Source organism: Panthera onca, chromosome D1 (genome assembly GCF_046562875.1).
Source record: "Panthera onca isolate mPanOnc1 chromosome D1, mPanOnc1 haplotype 2, whole genome shotgun sequence".
NCBI classification, from domain to species: Eukaryota; Metazoa; Chordata; class Mammalia; order Carnivora; family Felidae; genus Panthera; species Panthera onca.
In genome coordinates, this window is record NC_138348.1 from 84,956,258 (window position 1) to 84,977,559 (window position 21,302).

Consider the following 21,302-nt stretch of genomic DNA (forward strand, 5'->3'; position numbering starts at 1 on the left):
CACCAAAGGTTCTGAGGAATTGAGACTCAATGATTGCATTTTGTGGTGCTAAAGATGTGCCTACCATGGTTGATTTTTTGATTTGAGGAAGGGAGATGTGTAAGGTCACATTTGTGTCCCAGGGAAAGTCTGAGGTAAAGGAATTGAAAAGTTAACAGGACTGAACTTGAGTCCCAAAAGTGAGATAATGGCATGAGCACCTGGGGGCTCAAGCTTCCAGATTTGGGGATAAAAGACACATTAAGTCACCACGGTGTCGGAGACCTGGCCAGCCCTCTTCTCCTGAACCTTCTGTAGTTTCCTGGGCTCACAGGAGGCTCGTCCCCTGCCCCTTGCTGTCAGCTCTGGAGACATTTGAATAATGAATTCTGTTTAAGACTGAAAACCTCGAAATTCCATCTGTAACAAGACTCGAAATAATTACAGCTGATGATTGCCTGGTACACTCAGCCAGAAAAAACAGAACAGCTTTTGGCCGCCAGCAATTACAAGCAGCACCGGCTTCAGCACAGACAGAACTTTTAAATGAATACATGAATACATTGCTGAAGATCAGAAGGCAAGAGAGACTGTTGGAGCTAGGGATGGGGGTGGGGGAAATGAGTTGGCAAAAACTGAGTGATTTCACCCACCATATGAGAGAAGAAGGGAGTAGAGAAGGGACAGAGAGAGAGGGAAAGAGAGGGAGAGAGAGACAGAGACAGAGAGAGAGAGAGACTCCTAAATTTAAATAAAAAATTAGCTTCTACTTTTTTCTTGTTCCTATGGTGGTAGAGAGAGAGAGACCTCCCTGCCCAACCCTTTGCCTATGCTAATTTATAGCTATGAAATAGCAAAAAGGTTTGACATGTAGTAGCGTCCTGGGGGTACTGTGTTTTAGGACTTGTTCCAGTTTAAACTCTTATCATAGGAGACAGTAAGATGAAGTAGCTTGCTTGCCATAGATGTGATTTGGAGTTGTAGAACATGGTGTAGGGGAGATAAGATTTGGAATCAGAGAAAACTGGGCTCAAAATGCTAGTTTTGCTACAATTGTTATCTTGCTTAGCCACTGAACTACTCTGAGCCTCAGTTTTCTCATCTGTGAATACCTTCTTGAGAGTGTTCTCATGGGGATTAAATAGGATAATGTTTATAAAGCATCTTACACTGCTGTCTGGAATAGAGTAAATATCCAGTAAATGTTATTTAATGGTCTTAATCCATTGGCTCTCATTCCATCTATAAAAGGTTCTCCTTTTGGTTTTATCTTATGTCTTTAATCCTTACTTGCATTGACTGAAATTATCTGACCTCACCCATTGATTTAGAACAACCAGGATGTTAAAGACACTCTAAAAACAATTTTGGCCAGTCATTTGGTTAGAGGCCTTTAAAATATGGAACTGCACATCCTATGTTTATTGCAGCACTATTTTTAATAGATAAGATATGGAAGCAACCTAAGTGTCCATGGATAGAATGGATAAAGAAGATGTGGTATATATACAATGGAGCATTGCTCATCAGTAAACAAGAATGAGATCTTGCCAGTTGAAACAACATGGATAGGCCTAGGAGGTATAATGCAAAAGGAAACATGTCATAGAAAGACAATACCATATAATTTCACTGATATATGGAATTGAAGAAAGAAAACAAATGAACAAACATAAAAAAGGGGCAAACAAACAAACAAACAAAAAAGCAGACTCTTAAATCCAGAGAAAAAATTGGTGGTTGCCAGAGGGGAGGTGAGTCGTGGGTTGGGTGAAATAGAGAAAGGGGATTAAGGAGGGCACTTATCTTGATGAGCACTGAGAAATGTATAGAATTGTTGAATCATTATATGGTGCACCTGAAATTATTATAACACTGTGTTAATTACACATCAATAAAGTAAATAAGCAAGCAAGCAAACAAACAATAAATAACAAAAATTGAGGGAAAAAGGTTAAACTGCAAGAACCTCTAAGTCACAGCAGAGAGATAGGGTGATGCTCTGGAGAGAACATCTCCAGAGCTACATTTTTGCCTCCTACTTCCCTGATTTCTCATTTTGTACAAGTTTGCTTTGATTTCCCTGTCTGATTCACACATCTGCCTTCAACGGCTAATTCCAACCAGGATTAGAAGTGGGAGCCTGAACTCTCAGGACTTTAAAAACTAGTACATGAGCCATCAAAGTCTTGGTAATCAGTCCACTGGAGTGGAGATTTTCAACCTGATTTGAAGATTGTATGATTTCATTGCACTGCGGCTCCTTACCAGCTTCTCTGACTCAGCCCTCCTACTCGCATCTGTGAGATCAGACAGGGTCTAAAGGCTGCTTCCTGTCCTCATACTGGAACCATCTGAGTGGGAGTTCATGGGCCAGCCTCTGTGCAAACCCTCTGATGCTCTCCAGGGAATTATCTTGGCAAGCCCAGTGTGGCCCTTTCTCCTCTGCAGAGTAGGGTTCCCAACTTTCTTCCCTTCTCTCTGTCCATCATCTCCTTAATTTCCCACTCTCTCATCTATAAGCATCTAAATGGAGCTCTGCTGTCCCCCAGGTATTTCCCTCTTTTATTTTAAACAAGAGGCATCCTCAAGGGGCCCCTGATAGTTGTCAGAGCATCTATCTGATCTGATTGGTTGTTTTGACTTTGCTTAGAGTTCGACTTTAAAGTTAAGCATGTTTCATTTTTTTCTTTTTGGGAGAGAGACTGCACATGAGTGCAAGCGAGTGGGAGAGGGGCAAAGGGAGAGGGAGAGAGAGAATCTTAAGCAGGCCCCATGTCCAGTATGATGAAGAATTGAATCCTGAGTCTAATGCTCACTGACTGAGCCACCCACACACCCTAAGTTTAAGCATATTTCAGCCATTCAGGAACTACACTGCTTCTGGTTCTTTCTCTTCCCACCTTTCAGCTATCTCATGATTCCTTGGTACTTGCCCTAGTAGGGTGAGGGAAGGGGGACCATGGAAGAGAAAATGATGCTAGGGAAAGCAGATACCATAATTTCAAATGAAGTACATGGAGGCAGAACACACTAGTGAGAGAAGCAATGGAACTGGGGTCAAATGTCTGGGTTGGAATTTGGAATGTTTGACCTTGAGCAAGTCTCAGGCTCTCCATTTGTTTAGTGGGATTGTCAGGAGGGTCACACTTAATGAGTCAAGTGTGTGGAAATGATGATCCAGAGAGGGCACTCCATAAATGACACGAATGCCTCAGATTAAATCATTAACATTTTCCTGATCTCCCTGAGGACACAAGGACTTCACTTTTATCATGTTTTTGGGAATTTAGGAGAAGGGTCTACAGCAGGGGTTCGTGGGCAGAGTGACTTCCATGGTTCTATGAAGGCTCATAATTCCTTCAAACATAAATGAATTCCCCTGGGTTTACTTAATATTGAGAATCCTCTCCAAGTGTTGCTTTGGGAATGTTGACACACTCTCCTGATCACTCAGGTTGCTGTTGAAACCCCATCTCCTCTCATAAAACTCCTTAGTCAAAATCAATCTTGAGCTCTAAGAAGTGCTTTGTTAGAGTAGGTACCACCTGGGTATAAAAATCTTTTTTTTTGCCATTAGCTAACTGGGGTCTAGCTTTGTTAAACTCTTTTAGATTATATATATATATATATATATATATATATATATATATATATATATATGAAGACAGTAATTATAGTACTTTGTGATGCTGGACAATTTGCTTAATCTTGCCAAGCCTTGGTTTTTGTTTTGAAAAACTTTATTTAAAAAAATCTGCTTGACTTCATTTGTATTTAATCCCTTCAAATTTTACACTTTGTATTTATTATCTGTATCTGTGTGTCTGCTAACATACCTATTCTTTTTGAGGGTGGAGCTATGTCATAGATATTATACAAACACTTACTGATTATTAATTAATCATCATTAAGATGGTTCTGGAGCTACAAAGGTGGGTGATACATAATTCCTACACTCTTATGAACTCAGGAAAAGAGAGAAAAAATACAGGATGAGAGAGGGAGCTCTAAATAAGAATAAGAATAAGAATAAGAATAAGAATAAGAATAAGAATAATAAAATTAGCTCTTTTTTTGTTCCTATGATGGTAACTTCCGTATGGTATGTGAATTTCTCAGTCAATACTTCTAAATAAATATTGACTGATAAATAAGCCTCATTCCCTCATGGAAGCAAGGAATGCTGTGAATTTTAAGTGACTGGTGGAGAATATTTGGTTACACCTGGTGATATGAACATATGATTTCATCTTGACTCTGCCTTCAAAGTTCACTAAAGTGGTAGCAAAAAATAAAAAATAAAAAAATAAATAAGAAACATCAATGAGTACAAAGAGATTAAAAAAAGAGACCATAGCATGTGAGAGATGATTATATGTGTTCGGAGCTAGAGAGCAGACAAAAGGAAAAAAGAAACTGCCTTAAAATGGATATGTTAAAACTTAAGCCCATGCGTGCCTGTTTGTGTGCATGTGGGTGTGTCAAGCAAACAACACCACATTGGAAAGTCTTGGGCCTTGAATTTGGATGCCCTAGTTGCCTCTATGGCTGAGAAAATGTCAAATTGCTAAAAAACAGTAGACCCATGTTAACTCCCTCAACGTGTGTTGCTGTGTGATTGCTCCCATCCAACAGAAATTGGGAGGTATGCATGGAGGACAAGGTGAGACATTATTTGGAAAATAAAGCAGGGCTAAGTGAAAGTTTGCATACTAAACAGCAAGGCTTTCAATCCCCTTCTTTCATCTTCCTCCTGAATCAGTCAACTATTCCTTCTAGCAGGACACTGGATGATTCCTTTTTGGGGAAACTGATGGGCATTTAATACAAGATTTTCAGATATTGAGCACAGCCTAATCAAAGTTAAGCCCACTTGAGTTACATCTGTATCATTGGTTGGTCAGTAATTCTGCTCTGAGTTGTCCTTATCCTGGCACTCAGTGGAACAGCTATTATCAGGCATGTTGGCCATCATCATGGCAAAAGGAAATAGTGTTGTGGATTCTGCACTGATCCCTAAAGTTCCCTATGGAAGTGACACATACCATACCCACACACTTTTCATTGGCCAGAGCAAGCCATAGGCCTGTCTAACTTTATAGCTGGTGAGGGAGTGAAACTTTACCATGTGCCTGGAAGGAGAAGAACCAGAATATTTGTGAATAACTTGGACAACAGTCTTCCCATCTGGTCCCTAAATATTCTATGTACTCTTCTTCCCACATGCAAAGTATACTTATCTCTCCTGGAGGTAGATCTCTCTACTGTCTCATAAAGCTCAACCTCTAAAACAGAAGTACATGTTACTAGTCTCTTCAAGGGATGATGCTCAGGAGTCTCTACCTCTCGTCCATGAGTGGCTCTTAGCAGTCTGGTGATCCAGGAAATAAACATATATGTAACCCCAAACAACAAGCCAAGTAACAAAATAAACAAGTTGTTACCTCCCCTCCACCTACCCAATATATACTTATGGAACAGGACAGAATAACTCCAACAAACACTCTTATTTAGAAACGGAAACGAGAGGAGTCATGCAATGGTGAATCCCACCGGGCAGTCATATTTAGAGTCCCCTGGTCTAAGAGGGGAAGATGCTCCTTGATTATACCTTGATTCATTTTCCTGTACTTGTTCCTTGCCCATTGTGTTCTGTGGTTCCTTGCTCTGCCTTTTTCCATGTCTTTTCTTTTTTATTGACCTCCATTGTCTCATTTGAGGTGGATTTTGGGGAATATGCTTTCCTTTGGAAGTGAGCAGACTTTTATACTAATTCATACTCATAGATAATGGAAGCTCAAGGAAGCTCAGGGGTCATTTTAAGTTTTGAAGAGTCTCAGTCCAGGCTGATAGTTCTTTTTTTTTTTAATTTTTTTAAATGTTTATTTATTTTTGATACAGAGAGAGACAGAGCATGAATGGGGGAGGGTCAGAGAGAGGGAGACACAGTATCTGAAACAGGCTCCAGGCTCTGAGCTGTCAGCACAGAGCCCGACGCGGGGCTCGAACTCACGGACCGCGAGATCATGACCCGAGCCGAAGTCGGCCGCTTAACTGACTGAGCCACCCAGGCGCCCCCAGGCTGATAGTTCTTTTGACAATATAAAGCTCTCCAAAACATAGTTAGCTTATTTATTTCATTATAGTCCTCTCCATGAGGGGAATATCCACACACAGAAAAACTTTTTCAATGTGCTATATTTATTCGTTCACTTGCTCTCATGTCTCTTTCTAATCTAATTGCAGATCCTTGAAAAAATCTGATCAGGCTTTGGTGAGAGAGCCACAGCTCTAGCTTCTTCCTTAAGCCATACTTTCATTTGGAAGGATTTCCTCGAAGCTGTATCTTTATTTTTAAATGAGTATCTTTGTCCATTCAGGAGTTTTAGCACTGGGTTGGAGGACATGCTTTTGTGGGTCTTACTTTAAGGTTGATTTATAATCATCCTTTAAAATGTTTTCTTCTTATGTTTCTTCTCAGGTTTTTCTATTACTGTTTGAGTGTGAGAAGCAGCTACCTCTTCCAACCATAAAAGTCCCCAAATTATTGACTCGGTTGTTCTGCATTCCTACTTGGTTACTCACAGTTCTTTTCTAAACTCATTACAATCTTTTGTATTTATCTTTATGCAAAATGTAACCAACATCAACAAATGCACAGTCCTGATGCCCTGCTCTAGCACTGCAAGTTCACAAGATTATTGTATTAGGATTCACCAAGGAAACCAAAACAATAGGGTCTCTCTCTCTCTCTCTCTCTCTCTCTCTCTCTCATCTCTAACTGTATGTATCTATATATAATATATATCTCTATATAACATCTCTCTCTCTCTCTCTCTCTCTCTCTCTCATCTATCTAGCTATCATCTAGAAAGGGAGACTGGGGACCTGGGAATCAAGAGAGACAATGATGTAAGTTCTAGTCCAAATCCAAGTCTGAAGACAGAAGACCTATGTCCCAGCTCTAATACAGTCAAGCCCAGAGAGAGAATTCTTTCTTATTCAGTCTTTTGTTCTATTCAGGGCTTCAACAGATTGGATGAGGCCTACCCACTTTAGGGAATGCAATCTGCTTCATTCAGTCTACTGATTCAAATGTGAATCTCATCCAGAAACACCCTCACAGACACACCCAGATAGCATTTAACCAAGTATCTGGCACTTTGTGGCCCAGTCAGGTTGTGCATAAAATTAAACATCATAGTTATTTTCTGTTTCTCCAGATATCTCCAGTGAAAGTTTTGCCAAATGGTTCCCATTGTCTAATGTGGGTCACTATTCCTCTAACCCCCGATAAATTTTCTTGTTGCCCACTGACACACCACCGAGCTGATGCCACATATTCTAGGTATTTGATGTGGCAGCTCCATGTGTCCATTTCTGTACTTTCAGGATAGTATAGGTTATACTATAGTAACAAGCAGTTCTAGAATCTCAGTGGCTTATATTAACAAAGTTTATTTCTTATTCACATTAACTGTTTCTTGTGGATTGCTTAGGGGTTCTTCTCTGAGTCATCCTCATTTCAAGACAAAAGCTGTTGCAGCCACCATCTGGAGTTCTGCTGTCAGCCCTGGTAGAGGGACATACCATTCTGCTCATATGTGATTGGTCAGTATAAGTCATGTGGCCACAGCTAACTTCAAAGACCAGAAGTCCTACCATGGGCCCAGAAGGAGGAGTACCAAAAGATCTGTGCATAGCCCCGAGGGTTATTATACAAGTTCAGCTCATGCACACAAAATCTCCATTTAGCTTTTTAGTATTTTCCTCTTACATGAGAGCCAAGGAGCACCAGGCACTTAACAAAAGGCTCTAATATGAAAAATGGAGACCAATGCAAACACTGTTTTAAAAAATGAATCAGGAGAAAAAAGACAATGCAGGGAGCAGAAGAAAACTTTTAAAAAGTCCTCTAATTGATCTCAGAATAAAATGTTTGTATCCCTGAAAGAACAGGGTGCTATGGAAAGGAACAATCAAAAAAGAAGGGATTGCCCTTAACAACTAAATATATGGTAAAAGGAATTTTAAAATTTAGTGGAGGATTTTGAAGATAAAGTTAATGAAGCAGTACAAAATATCCAGTAGGTCAGATATAGAAAAAAAAACACGTGGATCAATCTGGAAAGCCCATCCTTTAATTAATGGGAGTTACATAGAGAGAAGATATTTTTCAAAGAAATATTTCCTGGAATATACCATTACTGAAGGCAATGAGATTCCATATTGGAAGGACTAACCAAGTGCCCAATACAATGGGAAAACTCCTACCCTATCACTGTCAATGTTCAAATACTAGTGATAAGGAGAAGCTCCTACAGACTTACTGAGAAGTGAGCAACTGTAGAAGGGATGGTGGGCTGCATGGGAGGGGTCAGAGTGGGGCTGGTCTTGTCAACAGCAGCTTGAAAGATAGAATTATATCTTTGGATGAAGATCCAGGGTTCAGGAAACTGTTGGACAGGAATTTCCAGAAGTAAGTGGATGAGAACTGTGCAGCAGTTTCCAGAAGCTTGGAGCTCAGGAATGGAGGCCTCCGGGGGTTGACATGGGTGCCTCTGAAGAGTGGGGATCAGCAATGAGGAGGGTGAGGCAGAGAGCTGCCATTTACATCATAGGATTTTTTGTGTTTTAAAATAATGTGTGTGTATTCTTCTGTTAAAATGAAATCCAAAATTTAAAAATGCCTTGGTGTAGCAGTGGATTACAAGTTGAGAAAATGAGATCAAGTTCTCATTCTGATGACTAACTCACTGTGTGACCTTGATATATATTTCTTATTTTTTCATTTATAAAGTAGGGTAGTAAGCCTGGGAGACTTCTTAGGTTATCTCTGGCCCTTACGTTCCAGGGCCTTAAAGAGCTACAAGTGCCACAGTCACTTTCAACAGAACAGCCTCAAATTCCAATTGCCCCAGGGCTGCTCTCCCCTGTGGGGGCTGATGTGCTCTAGAGTGTGCCTGGCTCAATTTCATTTCAGAGAAGAGACCAAACTTAGGGGCAAGGATCTAAAATCCAGGGCTTAGTGCCAGTGTGGACTGCATGGGAAGGTGGCTGGTGCATGTGGTTTATTTAGATGCATTTAGTTCCCTATCCTGGGGACCCCTGTGTGGCTCCCTGCTGTGTAATGGGGCTGGCTGGAAGCTGATCTGGCAGCTCGTTAGCACTCAATTAAAGCTCTTCTCTACAGTGTGGCATTAACTTTTAAAAAATTTATACATGCAATTGAAGGTATTAAAAGTGCAATGTGGTTTTCAAAGCAGCGCATGTGAGGGAGGCTGTGAAATTGTTCTCGTCTGCCTAGGATTCAGTTTTCAAATTTATATGTGCAATTGAGTTGGAAATTAAAGTGCAGCTTTAAGGTGGGTGTGAGTGTCTAATATGGTCCTATGTTAACCATTTTAAATTTATAAATGTAATTAAAATGGGATTACTTTGGAATTAAAGAATATAGGAAGGAGAAGAGGCTTGCTCTTTCTTGGGAATATGCTGCTTTTCCCCTTTCCTATAATCTAAATTCTTGATGAGTGTGTTGTCACCAAAGTCTTAACTCCTGAAAAACAGGGAAATAATTTTTCCAGAATGGAGAAGATACCTTCTTGCATCGGACATCACCCTTTGTTGCTTTTCCTTCCCATATTGAAACTGGGGACTCTACTTCCTACAGGATTCTAGAGGGTGTACCATTGTACACTTGTCATTTTAGTCCTAAGAATGTATGTTTTCCTTATTTATGTTAGGGTGAAGATCCAGAGATTACATTTTCCAGTTCCTGGAGTTATGCAAGAATTGGTTTCCAGGAATTAAGGGAATAAGTTCTATGGACACCACCCTGTGCAGGCTCCAGTCCCGAAGCTTCGTGATTTCATCCCGAGGTTCAGCATGCTGCTTTTTCAGATGGGGCAGCCCACGTACAGAAGGCACTTTCTGGCTCATCAGGAGTATGTGAGGATTGGGGCAGATGCTGGTGAGAAACACGAACAGCTCCCCATCCTTCCATGGATCCAAATGGCATGTTCCAGAAAAGTAGAGAAGTACTCTGATTTTTGTCTTTTCTAACCCCAATGACATGGTCAGAAAATTCTTCAAATATTTTTCCCATTCTGGTTTAGACTGGTTCCTTTAAGATCACTGGCTCTTCTAATTGTATGGTTAGGACATGTCTGAATTATCTAGAGAATGCCCATGGCTCAGAAAAATTCCAAGATGAAAATGCACCCTGCTTGTTCTCTGAGATGATGAGACATGGGCGATGCACATCTGTGTGGGCTCAGCTCTTAAGCTTCATCTTCTCTATCATGCTTCCTTTAAGGCAGGGGTCTGGCCTATGTTCCCTTTTCTCTTTCCTCATTGCCACTCAACTGGCAGCCCCTCCATCTGCCTCAGAGCAGTGCTTAGTGCAGCAGGAGGATCATGAATGGCTTTCTCCCCACTGAATCCTGAATCTCCAGGCATGATTGACTTTCTTAGGCTAGGCACAAGATTTCCTGCACTGGAGGTCTTACCCTCTTCAAGGTGCTGAGCAAGGGGGGTGGGGGGTGGGTGCCAACTCATTGTGTCTGTAATCTAAGCCCCTTTATCATTCATCCTTGTCATTTTCAGAAGTCTTTGAATCAAGACCCCTTTCTTCTTTTCTCCCCCTAATACATTTGCATGCTTATTGAGGCGAAAAATTACATGATTTCAAGATTGCACTGAATCCTGTTTCAGACCCTGGGCCTACTTAACGGGGCCATCACTTTGCAATTAGGCTGGGACTCATAGTCCTTATTTAATATCCGTGCTGCTCCAATGTGAGTCCTTGCTGTTTCTCAGCTCCCAGTGTGCCTCTGTCCCATCTATGTGGCTTACATACTCACCAATAGTAGGTCCAAGGAAAACCACTTTGCAACTACACAGCGCATCATGGCAAATGAATGACTGACAGAATAAATGAGTGGACCTATTCATTAAAAATATTCTGTTTTAAAAGTTCAGATGTAAGTGATGAGTCACTGAATTCTATTCCTGAAACCAATATTGCACTGTATGTTAACTAATTAAAATTTAAATAAAAGATAAAATAAAAGTTCAGAAACTAGTTTAGGCCTTAATCTTTGGTAAGGAAGTTAGTCTTGCTATTAAAAACAGATTGGGGGCGCCTGGGTGGCTCAGTCAGTTAAGCGTCTGACTTCGGCTCAGGTCACGATCTCGCGGTCCGTGAGTTCGAGCCCCGCGTCAGGCTCTGGGCAGATGGCTCAGAGCCTGGAGCCTGTTTCCGATTCTGTGTCTCCCTCTCTCTGCCCCTCCCCCGTTCATGCTCTGTCTCTCTCTGTCTCAAAAATAAATAAACGTTAAAAAAAAAAATTAAAAAAAAAAAAAACAGATTGAAACAAACAAGTGGAAATCATTGACTGCTTTATTCTGTGTGGCATGTAACCAAAGATTTAGAGGAATCTCCAAAAACATGTAAAAGACAATAGGCTTGAAACTGAGGGCTTTAGGTAAAGAGAAAAGATAATTGAGAAAATAGTAAGTCCCTTCCCATTTTTGAAAGAGAAAGAAGTGTATTATGATTGCTGGCTAAGAGAAATATAGATACTGATACCTACCCACATGCAGGGCAGATGGGTGCTGACCCTGGAAGGCACTACAGGGTTTATTGGGAACAAGGGGCAGGCTGGTGGTGTTTGGATGCATAATATTCACTTTGGCTACTAGGAAACATGGAGTCAAGTGCACAGCTGACATCCAGCACCCCTGGGTGGTTCTGTTTTAGATGTATTTCTGTGAGCTAATTGCCACTGGACCTCATTAAATTCTCATCCCCCTTTACTCCCCACCCCCAATTCCTCAATTATTTTGGAGTTCCTGCAAATATGTGGTGACTTCAGGAACAAAATAAATCTGTCAGAGAATTAGGAGTTATTATGGGGTTTACTTAGAGGATGAGAGGAGCCACTTATTATAAATCTTACTAAATTAACCTAACTAGAGGGAAGGCCAGAATGAATTGCCTGATTTAGTGGACTTCATTTGTGAGTGTCTTTACCAATTTTCAACTCATTTAGTGAGAATTGCCTGCACACCTATTTAACACATGACCCTCATTTAGGGAGATTCTTTTGGAGATACTGGGAATAACCACTTAGACAGATTCCTTGTCTCTTCTGGAGCTTACCTTTCAGGTGGAGGAGGTGAGGAAAATGCATTTTCTAGATGTCAAGAAATTGGAGATAGAAACATATGGGTGCTGAGTCTCTTCTCCATACCCCAGTGCATACATGGTCCTGCCAAAAATGAGCCTGTCTGAAGGATCAGGAGATCTTGGCTTTGTAAATGATTCCTTGCACTGCAAGTGCATCTTGAATGGTGGGAGAACTCTGAGTGTAAAGGATTGGAGAACAGCAAGCACTGAGCCTCTCAGCTTGGGAGAATGGAGTGTGGAACTCTCCATACCTGCATGAAGCATGTCATTGAAAACTGCAGGACCCCTCATTTTCCCCCACTCTGGGTGACATTTTCTTCTCTGAGAAGGTGGAATTTGAAACTTAACCTGACTCCACTGTACATATGTATTCTCTCCCTGCCAGTCCATAGACCACCAGAAAGATTTGATGGGGAAACAGATAATAAACATAGAAGTAAATTAAGGTAATTCAAAGTGATGTGTGATGTAAAGGAAAATGAAACAAGGGTAGTGTGACAAAGGATAAAAGGGTGGTCAGAGATATGTTTTTGGAAGAGTGTTCCTACGGAAGAAAGATCCAGTGGCAAGGCCCTGTGACACAATGTTCCTGGGGTTGCTTAAGGAACTGGGCAAAGGAATGGAGCAAGGAGGGCACAGGGAAACAAGGTTGTTGGTGAGCCTGGCAAGATCATGAAGAGCCCTAGGTGCCAGGTAAAGACTTTTTCCAAGTACAACAGGAAGCCACTGGAAGACTTTAAGCTGAAGAATGACAAGATCTGATTTATGTTTGAAAAGTTCTGACTCCTGTATCAAGAATGAATTAGAAGGGGAATAAGGTTGTGGGTAAGAGTTGAAGCAGAGAGACCAGTGCAGGGTTATCTCTGAAGTCCAGGGGAGAGATCAAGGTGGAATGGTGATGGTCAAGATGTCTGGCCAGGTTCTGGCCACCGGTGCTGGGATGGTTTCCCATTGTCACTGTTATTGGTTACACTTTCTAGGTCTCTATGCCTTCATTTTATACTGAGTCCCTCAGAATCCACACTATACACTTTCACAGGTAGTGTAGTGGATTTCCATCCTGTAGTTTTTTCCTAAACCAGATTATTTAATTAGTTTACGAGTGTGTCTAGGGCAGATAGGTGATTATGCTCACAGCTGGAAATACCTGCTTAAGTCTAGGAAAAAGGTGCAGTTGGTGTGGAAATAAGGGTGTGTGTGCGTGTGTGTGTGTCTATGCGTTTATCAGATCTATCCCAGACTGGCTTCCAAATACTCAGTTTCCTTTATCCCTGTGATTGGGAGGTTAAACACTGGTAATGAGCATCGTGGATACACTCAGACTTCCTGGGAAAGTCTTTTTACTCTCTCAGGCTCAATTTCCACATATGTAGAATGACCATGTCAGATCTAAAATGCCCTTTCCAGCTCAAATGTGAACAGAGATCATTTGCTTCTGGACTTGAATGCACAGTGTCTAACGATTCCACTTGACTCATAGAATTATGACATTACTGGTAATTACATGAGTGTCTGTTCAGTATTTAAATCAGCTTGGTTCTCCCATGGTAGTACAATTCTTTCCCCTCTTATCTATGCCATTTATTTGCACAGAATACCTCTCTCCATCAATTTTTTTTTCATAGATCAACATAAAGGTAGGCTTTAGTTTAGACCAAATAATCAGTAATAGCTCATGAATGAGGCTCTACCATGACATTGTAGGAAATAACTGGCTGCCAAATAGAAGCCAGATCTGTGATGAGGCTGGAGTCCAAACCCATGGCAGATTCATTGCCTTGTCTCTTCTTGGCTGAAGCAACTTGCGGGCAGTGTCCTTGTTTCTGTATCTGGTACCATGTCTAGCTTACCTGCTGGCACTTAACACCTGTTTATCATTATCATGGAGACTGACAAATAATGGAATCCCTCCTGCCACCCAACATGTGAAAAGGTAATTGCTGCTTGGGCTGGTATCAATTCAAACCACACCACTGCAGCTGAGACAAGAACTCGGCCTTATCTTGAAGCCTTACAGCTACTGGAAGCTGCAGGCCAATGTAATTTGCTGGTGCTTTTTAACTCAGCAGCCGTTTTTCAGCAAACACGTCAAACTCTTAATGGGGTTTTTGAAAGTAAATCTCATATTTGAAGTGAGAAGGAAAGAAATAAACAGTTATTATTCCATTTCTCTTCTTTAAAAGAAATTCCTTTTAAATTTGGGGAGGGGGGAGTTGAGTGTGATGGGAGTGGGCACAATGATTCCTCAAAGCAAATAGGAGTCCTATTGGACAAGCAGCCACGATTCTGCCAGGAAGCTGTGTGGATAAAATATTAAGTGCAAGGGTAACAGCAATGTGGTTGCACAGACATAATTAGATGAGTAGTTAAAGGTCTGGCATTCTTTAGGGAAACAAATGATTGATCAACCTTGCAAAAATAAATAACCTGGCTCTTTAGATCTATGTATGTATGTATGTGAAGGATTTGTTCTCACCCCACTCCTGGTTGGCTGTGATTTTTGGATGAATTTATCAAACATCCCATTTTAGGGACTTCTGATTTAGGCCATGGATATAGGAAGTGCCATTTAAAATTCTTGTCCCATCCCTTTCTTGGCACACTGCTCATTGGAGGCTGTGAGAACGGGCAGCCGTTGGGGAGGCTGTGCTTTTGGAGGATGGTGTTGGGGGTGGAGGCCATCTGGGACATTGGCATACCTCACAGGCATCAATCATAATGTGTATTTGCAGCTGGGAAGTAGCGCATTGAACCCAAAACATGACACAGCTCAAAAAGTAGCTGGTTCTTTGCTGACAGCTATTTGTGGCTGTGAGGGTTTCCAGCCCAGAAGGTCTGGGCTGGAGAGGATGGTAGGGTGGGGCCCCTGAATTGGCCTTTGTGGTTCACACCATGCCCCGTGGGAGGCGATGGTCCCATTAGAAGGTGCTCCTCAGCCTTAGTGCTAGAGAGCACTGGTGCAAGAAAGCAGAGACATGGCTTTGCATGGTGTGTGAGGACAAGCAATTGCCTCTGTGCTCAAGGAGTGCTAGAGATGGGTGGGGGATCCTCCAGATTTGCACAGGCCTCGGTCATTGTAGGAAGGTTGTCAGAGGGGAGAACATGGTAGAAGCTGCAATGTGGATGTGCCTATATGGCTGCCATTGGTAGAAACCTGTTTTTAGTGACCTGGTGGCTGTAGGTGAGTAAATACTGTTACAATATAATTACTGACTGGAGTGATTGCTGGGGGGCACATGGCATCACATGGGGATGTCAACTTTTAGTTTTATTTGGAGATAACACTGAGTTTTACTGAATTCAGAGATCTTAAAAGCTGCTGAGATTTCCAGGAAGGTATTAGGTTTAGTTTCATTGAAGGGACAAGATGCAAAGTCACTGAGACTTTTTTTTTCCCTGCTGTCAAAGTAGACAATGGTGCTTCATAATGAATTATTTCCTTTATTAAAGTCAATATATATTTACTAAATATTTATCGCATGTCAGGTCTTATGCTAAGGACATGGGAATAAGGCCTAAAAGATGTGGTCTTGGCCCAAAAAGCAGAATGTCTCTACCAAAACTGTGATCTCATGGACAGCACAATACCTGTGGGTCTTACTGGCTAGTTTTTACAAGAACATTCTTTGGTAATGAGTGAAGATTAGAACATTTCTTTAGGGAGAATCTCCATGGTTGCCCTCAGAACTTCAGAGAAAGTGGGAAAAATAGGTAAAGACAAGGTTATTAGGAAATTAAAAGACTAGTAATTAAACTTAGGAACTAGCAGAAGAAACAGGCTTTGGTGGTAGAGTCCAGATTACTGCCTTTGTGTGTGTGCATCTGGGATGAGGCTCGGCAAGTCCAAAGCAGCATATGCTAAAGAGAGCAGATGGAGAGGTGGATCCTTCTTCTTGGGTCTTGCTCAACCCTGACAATGCAACAGATGTCCCCTAACCACCAAATGAGGCCAAGTTGGGGTACACAATGGGACTACCCCACTCATCAGTGTGCCCTGGGTTTCTCAATACCCCAGAGAGGAGGGGAATGACAGCTGTGGGGATAAGGTTTTCTGGGGCTGATCTTCACTTTGGATAGAAGAAAGGATGGAGTGAGGTCACAGAGAAAGGGGAGGCAGTGGGGAGGCTCCGATGGCTCACTTTCCTGGAGTGACAGCTGGCAGGCAGCTGTGGAGAGATATTGTGTGTGTGTTAACAGCCACAGTGACTGGGTGTTTATTGAATTGCTGTGGATTTTCTAAAAGCAAAGCAAGCATACTAAATTGCTGCAAATTACCAAGGGCTTTCCTAATGTTCGATAAAAATACTGTGAACATTTAAGGACACAGGCTCAGCAAATGGTTCTGAATGTGGTTGTAGGGAAGCTCTCGCTTTGAGAACAAACACGGTAGCTCTTCAATATAAATAAATGGAGTTAGTTAAATGATGATCACATCAGAGGCTGGACATTACAGATTCAAGTTGGCATCCCCTTCCTTTTCCAGTATTTGCTTCCATTCATTTCAAGATGTGTTTCCCTGCCTGGCCTCTGCCCACCTTGCCCATGGAGAGATGATTATTTTGTTGTGCCACCTTGTGAGATGTGGTGCACCTCAAACCTGGTTGTTGTGGCTCATCTTCTGGCTCAGAGATTAAAAGAAGTGCAGGAGGATAGGCTAATTTTTAAATTGTCTTTTAATGGCTGTCAGTTTTTGTCACTGTTCTCAGTATCCCCAAGGCTACCCATCACTTCCGAGAACAGGAATGTCTTGAAGAAGGCAAGACCAGGGGTTTAGATTAGGACACATTTCTTGCTCGGAAGTCAAACATCTCCATATTCCACACCTGGTTTCCTCAGGTTCAGCCTAATTTCTTTTTGTTCCTGGGGCTTTGCAGTTTTGCTCATTTTCCTCCCTAAGGTCATGTTCTTTGGACAGAAATAAACCATAATTTTTTGCCCTAAGCAAAAAAGTATCACTAGATTCAGAGGTTTATGGTTTCCAGCCTTGTACTCAGAAGTATAGAAGAGCTGGGCCTCTGAATTAAATTACATCCCAGTTTAAAAATCAAAGGAATAACTGTTTAGGGGCCAAATGCACTTTGGGTTAAATCAGTTCAAAGCATCAGAAAAATCGTTAGAAATATTTGAAGAGCACAGCAGGTGGCTAGGTTTGCATTTCTTAACCTGTGTCATTTGATGTTTTGCTTTCACAGGGAAGGTATAAGGAATTTCATTGCCTTCCAGCAGTTAAATTGCATTCAGGAATCCTACACTAGCCTTGTGGTTTGCAATAAAATTTCAAGGCATGGATGCTCTGCCTCCAGTTTGACAGTACTTACTTATTGTGGTGAGTTTGGATTTCTTTTGCTCATGAGATGATTACATTGAAAATCAAAAAGACTAATATACTTTCCAAAAGCAGTGAAGGTCTGCTTTAGTGGTATGCCCAAGCATGGGTGCCAGAAGTGTTATGGTTTCAATATAGTCTAGGAAATTAGGAGAGAGGGCCCAGTACTTTGGGGTTAAAATAGATGCTTCCTGAGTCAACACACTAAGTGGGCAAGACACAACAAAAAATACAACTGGGCCAGAGAGGGGTAGGACTAACAAATGGACAAGGTGCAACTGGAAAGAAAGAGGAAATCAGAGCCACATACTGCTGAGCCACAGCACACCTGCCTGGCTATGGTTTGACTAGCATTAGGGGGAAAACAAATAGGAGAAAACAACCAGTAGTGGGATAGGAACCACAGAAGTTTTTCCTCAAGAACAACTGAGCAGTAATCACAGGAAGAGAAAAAAAAACCCGGTTGCAAGCAGATGGACTTTAGTAGCAGCCTTACAAATTGGTGCTCTCAGACCCATCTGATGGTCTGTGAGTCCTTAGGCAGGATTTACTCTGTCCTGATGGGACAAAGACCTGCTCAACTGTCCTGAATAAGCACAATCTACAGGTGGTCTTCTTGAAGCATGGCTCCTCTGTGTCAAGGAGGGGATCTGGGGATGAAATTGAACTTTCCTAGGATGTGATCCCATTCCAGGACTAGGAATCTTATGCTGCTGGATGGCTATGTTTGTAAAGGTGGTCAGAGAATTGAACTCATAGACATCCATATTTCTGAGTGCTACTTTTCTTATCCATAAAATTAGAATGTTGCAGTTCCTGATTTCATCTTTCAGGCTACATGTCAAATCCTTTTGGGGAACATCAAAGGAAGACAACTGTGCAATGTCCTATGCACAAAGCTCAAGGACATGTGGGGTTTTGAAAAGCCAGTCCATCAATCCATCTGCCCATCCACCCATCCAATTGTCCATCTATCCACCCATCCATCCATCATCCATCTATGCATTCATTTGTTGGCAATTTAATTATTCATTCATTGATTCAATGAACAACACTGAGCACTTATAGTGCAGCCAAACTCATGATTTTTTGAGCTCTGTGGGGATAAGGACTATCTTCTTTATGTTGATACTGTATCTATCAGCAGTGATTGAGAAATCATCAATGCTTAAATATTTGCCAAATGAATGAGAAAGGTAGCTACACTATCTGTTTTGTAAGAAAAGAGGGTGAGGAGTGGTTCTGCTTCACCATAGTCCATTTCCCTAATTTCTTGGCAGTTGCACATATTTCAATGTTAAATAAATATTTGTTAAAGGATGGAAGAAATCTCTGTGCATCTGCAGTTGTTTGTGTGTATGCATTTTGGCCATATGCTATGTACCATGTCTTTAGGCAGTGTGGTGTAGTGAGGCGGGCATGATGGGCCTGGAGTTGGGGGACCTGGGTTCTCCTCCTCACTCTGTTTCTAGCAAGCTGTGCCAAATTGGTTAAATTATGTAGCCTTTCTGGACTCTCTTTTCTCATCTGCAAAGTGAGAAGTCTCTTTTGGCTCCTTGTAGCTTTAAAGTACATGATTAGAACATGAGAAATAAAAATGAAGGAAGAGGGTATGTCCTTAAAAATGATAGCTGTTATTATTTTAATGGAAGGGACCTGTCTTCATTACAGTATTAAGGAAAATGTTGTATATCCTTTGAGTGTTCAGTGAATGCTTTTGAATTACAATAATAAAATAATCGGGAAGTGTTTACTTAGACACATTCACACGGCTCACTATGGGCCAGGCACTGTTTCACATGCTTTACAACTATTAATAAATCTAATCTTTGTAACAACTAAATGAGGTAGGTACTAACATTGGCCCCACTTTACATCCTAGAAAACTGGGACCCGGAGGGGTGAAATCAGCTCCCTGTCATTACCCAGCAAGTAAGAGGCAGAGACAGTATTTGAAGCCAGGTGTCCGGGAACTAAAGTCTTTGATGTCAACCCCCTTACTAAGCTGTGATGACAACCACATTATATTCTATGATGGCTAAAACAGAATATGAACCTTAGTCCGTACGTAGCATGAGATTCTCACAGTCTAATTGGGCACATGAAATATTTAGAGAATGAGAGAGTGGGCGATAAAGCCGCAATGGGAGGTATAGATCATTGGAGAACAGGAAAGCATATAATAGGTACCTTACTTTTATATAACACTTTACGCCTTTCTGAGTGTTTTTACATCCATCATCTCATTTGCTGCCCATAACAGCTATCATTATTTATTGAGAGCTTACTATATGCTGGGCATTGGGCTAAGTGCTTCACTTATATTATCTTAACCAAGCCTCACAGCAAACCCATTACATAGGGATCATTTCTATTTTAGCATTAAAAATCCAATTTGACTCATTTATGTAAACAAAAAGTGGAGGAGTTAGGACTGGCTTCCAGCTGGTTCCAGGGACTCAAACATTGTCACTGGGACATGGTCTGTCTTTCTCTTCCTTTTCATTCTTCCTCTGTCTCTTTCCTTGTCTATCATGACTCTGGGTTTCTCTATGTTAGTTTCACTCTCACATGAGTTCTTTCCTTAGGGTGGCCCCAGACATCCTTACTACAAACGATCCCAACAAATCCATCAGAGAAAGGACCCCTTCTTCCCAGAATTTCCAACAAACATCCTGGAACTGAGCTCCATGGAGATGCATGTGTCCTTTTTCTGAATGGGTCACTGTGGCCAGAGGGATGGAATATATTGACTGGTCAGACCTGAGTCACAAGACAAGCCCTGTAACTCATGGAAGGAATTGGCCCATCAGATCCCAAAGGAAAGTGAAGATAATGTTTCTAGAATAAGGGAGGATGAATGCTGGACAGACACAAAAGTCAAAAAAACATATGATGGTTATTTTCTCCATTTTATGGTTGGGGACATAGGCTCTGGGAGGTTGAATGCCTTGAAAGGGACTACACATATATAGAGCAGCAGAGCAGGAGTTGTGTGATGCATACCTGGTTCTTCTCATCATTTTACAGGTGGAAAAAGTGAGACACAAAGTGGTTGAATGCCTTCTTGATGTGTGTGTGTGTGTGTGTGTATATATGTATGTATATATATATATATACACACACATATATATACATATATATACACATATAGATGGATATAGATATAGATGATGATATAGATATAGATATAGATATAGATATAGATATAGATATATAGAAGGAGATGTTCTAGGATTGAGGATGGTACTTTCTGCAACATGGCAGAAAGACATCCCTGACACAGACATCTTCGCTGTGTTAGGGAGGCTATCTGAAATTAAAAAAAATCTGGACAATTGGCATTGCATTCTGTATCAAAATCTGTGACTTAGAATTTTGAACTACAGCTTATGGTTCCAAACCCACACAGAACCTAAGTTTGGAGTAGAGACGTGAGTGGTTCCTGTTGGGTGGCTTCTTTCATAAGCTGGTTTTCAAAACATCATGCTGCCCCAGGGAACTGGAGAATTTGGCTGTGAATTAGAGGTGGCAGACTTGCTGGTGGACCTTCACCAACACCACTGCTCACAGCCCAACAGAGTGCTCAGGCTTGTGGGCTGTGCACAGTGGTCTTGGTTTGTGTCTGATTCTTGGGAAGACATTTGTCAAGGACGAGTGTTCAAGAATAATTTGGTGAAAGAATTGCAGGCAGCATGGATGAAAGAGTCACACTGCCTTAGATCTAAGTATTCTTTCTGTTTTTTATCAGCTGTGTGGCCTTGGGTATCTTAGGTGGCCTCTCTGCAGCCATTTCCCCATCTG